This window comes from Tenrec ecaudatus, chromosome 2 (genome assembly GCF_050624435.1).
Source record: "Tenrec ecaudatus isolate mTenEca1 chromosome 2, mTenEca1.hap1, whole genome shotgun sequence".
Classification (NCBI taxonomy): Eukaryota; Metazoa; Chordata; class Mammalia; order Afrosoricida; family Tenrecidae; genus Tenrec; species Tenrec ecaudatus.
In genome coordinates this window covers 238,175,179-238,178,444 of record NC_134531.1, presented here as the reverse complement: position 1 = coordinate 238,178,444, position 3,266 = coordinate 238,175,179, and the positions used below count along the sequence as shown (strand labels likewise).

Below are 3,266 nucleotides of genomic sequence, written 5' to 3'. Positions count from 1 at the left end.
GTTTTTCTAAGGTAGCCAGACTAACACAAGTTGGCACTTGGATGGTTTGCAAAAACTCTATCACTTGTGTTGCCACCATGTGTAGAAACTACTTTATGGGGCCTTGCTTTATTTATTGTGTTTTGTATTTTGTTTCTGTTTCTGGTCTTTTTCCTTGACTTTTTTTTTTTTAACCGTGACATCACTTCCCTGACATCTTTAGGTAATTCAGAAAAAGTTCACCTTATGCTTTATAGTCATACTGTTCTCAAATTCTCCCTTATTATATACTTGTTTTTCACCCTCCTCCACCTTTCTGAAAGCTGTTGTAAGTCTCAATATTAACTTTAATCTTTAAGGGTTTCTCAATAATTTAGGGATGCAGAAAACATGTTTTTCATCTGCAAAGGCTGACTGCTTAGCCAACCTTTTAGCTAATTCTCCCCACAGTTATGCTTCTGTGTATCTGACTCACATATTTATTTAACCTTAAATTTAATATTCATATTTCTACTTTAAAGTCCTTTTCCTAAATTTATGGATTAATTAAAAAAATAAAACAAGAAATGCATGAAACTTAATTTATAACCATTAAAGATAAAATTGATGTGGGTAGAATAAAGGAAAGGAAAAGCAGCATGCTAAACACATTTTCTGGATAAGTTTATGCCAATCTTTTTTTTCATTACATAAACTTTATTGGATTCAATCAAAGCATCACAGACAAGTCTAAAGGAATCATCTAGACTGTTGCTGTACACCTCTTAGAGCTCTCATCAGCCTGCTGAACTGTTCCTTTTTCAGAAACATAGATACCATCCAAAAACTTTCGGATATCCTTGTTTTTAACTGTCGTGGCTTGCTGAATTAAAGCAGCTGAATTTGATACAAGCTCAATGTCGTTTCCTTCAAGAATTAACTCATCTTTCTGGGCTTGAGAAACAGAACAGGAAACACCTGTCCTCATGCGAACCCTCCGGATGTATTTTTCACCCAAGAAGTTACGGATTTCAACAAGAGACCCATTCTCCTGAATAACCACGTTGATGGGAAAGTGGGCATACACAGACCTCATCTTGTATCGGAAGCCCAGTGTCACGCCCTTGATCATGTTCTGTACATGACTACAGATCGTGCGGACTGTAGCCAGTTCCTTTCTATTTCCCCACCATTTGTCAACTCAAAGCCTCTTCTTCTTCTTCCCAAGGAGGCTGAGTTCTACGTTGATGTGATTGAAGTCCCTCCGCAGGCTTCCTCGGGGGCCCTTCACGATGACCGTGCGCCCCTTCAGGGAGATGACCACATTCTCCGGAATGTCGACAGTCTGGTTGCTAAGAATGGTCTTCATTCTCGCAGTAGATGCAGCAAAGAGCAAGTTTATGCCAATCTTATGTGTAAGCCCCTGCAAGAAAGTGGTAGGAAAGAGTGAAGAATACTTCTACATACTTAAAAAAAATAATAATTTTCAATATTAATTTTAATATTAAAGCTGCTTGATCATGTTGAAATTCAAGTACTATAAGATTAAAATAATTTCTAGATAAGCATATTTATGCATATCTTCAATTATCAACTTCTCCAAAATATTAACTAAAACACATTTCTAAGCAACCTGGAAAGGATTAAAATTATGGAATAATTTTACTATCTATTATTGTTCTGTGTGGTTTAACTTTAATATTAATAGTAATGCAAAATATATAGCTAGGAATTCTTCACCTGCATACAGCATTCCTGTGAAAATGTCAGAATATATTTTACAGGACTCAATACACTGCTAAATACATATGTTTGTAAAGTAATTTACCATTCCACATATAACGTTATACCCTGCAATATATTAGATGTTTCTCTGTATAGTTTTTTCAAGCTTTTAGATTGTTAGAATATTAGTAAGATTTCTATTCTACAGAACACATGCCATTGTTAGTAATGGTGTTATTGTTGTTAACCACCCTCCAGTTGGTTCCAACACATAGCAACCCTATGTACAACAGAACAAACCACCTTCCAGTCCTGCACCATCCTCACAAAAGTTTGGATGTTCGAACCCTGTTACAGCCACTATATCAATCAATTTGCTTTAGAATACTCATCTGTTCTTTTAACTGCCCGTCTACTTTACCAGGAATGGTGTTCTTCTCCAGGGGCTGGCATCTCCTGATAACATGTCCAAAACACATGAGACCCAGTCTTGCCATCCATACCTCTAAGGAGCAACATGGCTGTATTTCCTCTAAGATAGATTTGTTTACTCTTTTAGTAGTCCATGGAGCTTTCAATATTCATTACCAACACTATAGTTCAACGGCATCAGTTTTTCTTCGGTCTTCCTTACTCAATGTCCAATATGAGGCCATTTGAAAAACCATGGCTTGGGTTAAGTCTCCCTAGTCCTCCAAGTAACAACCTTTCTTTCAACACTTTAAAGAGGTCTATACCAGAATTTCCCAATGCAATGTGTCATTTGATCTATGGACTGCTGTTTCAATGAGCATTCATTGTCAAACCAAGCAAGCTGAAATCCTTGATAGCTTGAATCTTTTCTGTATGTTGTATTTTGGCTTTCTTTACATTGAGTTGCAATCCATGCTGAAGGCTTCAATCTCTGACCTTCATCAATAAGTAGTTAATGTCCTCATCATTTTCAGCAAGCAAGGCTGTGTTCGCTGCATATCCCGGGGTGTTACTCAGCATCCTTCCAATCCTGGTGCCTCCTTCTTCTTCATATTATACAGCTTCTTTGATTATTTTCTCAGCATATAGATTGGATACATGCACTGAGAGGACACAACCCTGATGCTCCCATTCCCAAGTTCCAGTAATTTTCAACTGTACAATATTTCCTTGTTCTCGTCTCACAACCGCCTCTTGATTTACAGATAGGATTCACAGGGACAGAAAAATGTGTTCTAGAATTCCACTAAATTAAATTAATTAATGCTCACGTCAGGGATTCATGTATTTCATCAGATTGTGGAAATGTTTTAATTGGAATTCGATCAATTCCTGGAGCCTTGTTTTTGGTTAATGCTTTCAGTACAGCTTGAACTCTTTCGGTGTTCTTGATCCTTGATCATATGCTACCTCTTGAAACTGCTGAATGTCAACTAGTTCTTGTTACTATAGTGACTGTGTGTAGTCTTTATATCTTTTTTTGGTACTTTCAGCATCATTCAATATTTTGACCATAGAAGAGTTCAATGTTTAAACTTGAGGCTTGAATGTTTTCTTGAGTTCTTCAAGTTGAAGTTATAATGAGCTTGTTCTTCCTTTGTTTTAAACTC

At 36.7% G+C, this 3,266-nt stretch overlaps 1 pseudogene; it reads right to left on the bottom strand.

Annotated features, from left to right (window-relative positions):
- Positions 1-721: 721 nt before the first annotated feature.
- On the bottom strand, positions 722-1,327 carry LOC142440558 (large ribosomal subunit protein uL6 pseudogene; annotated as a pseudogene).
- Between the last annotated feature and the right edge of the window lie 1,939 nt (positions 1,328-3,266).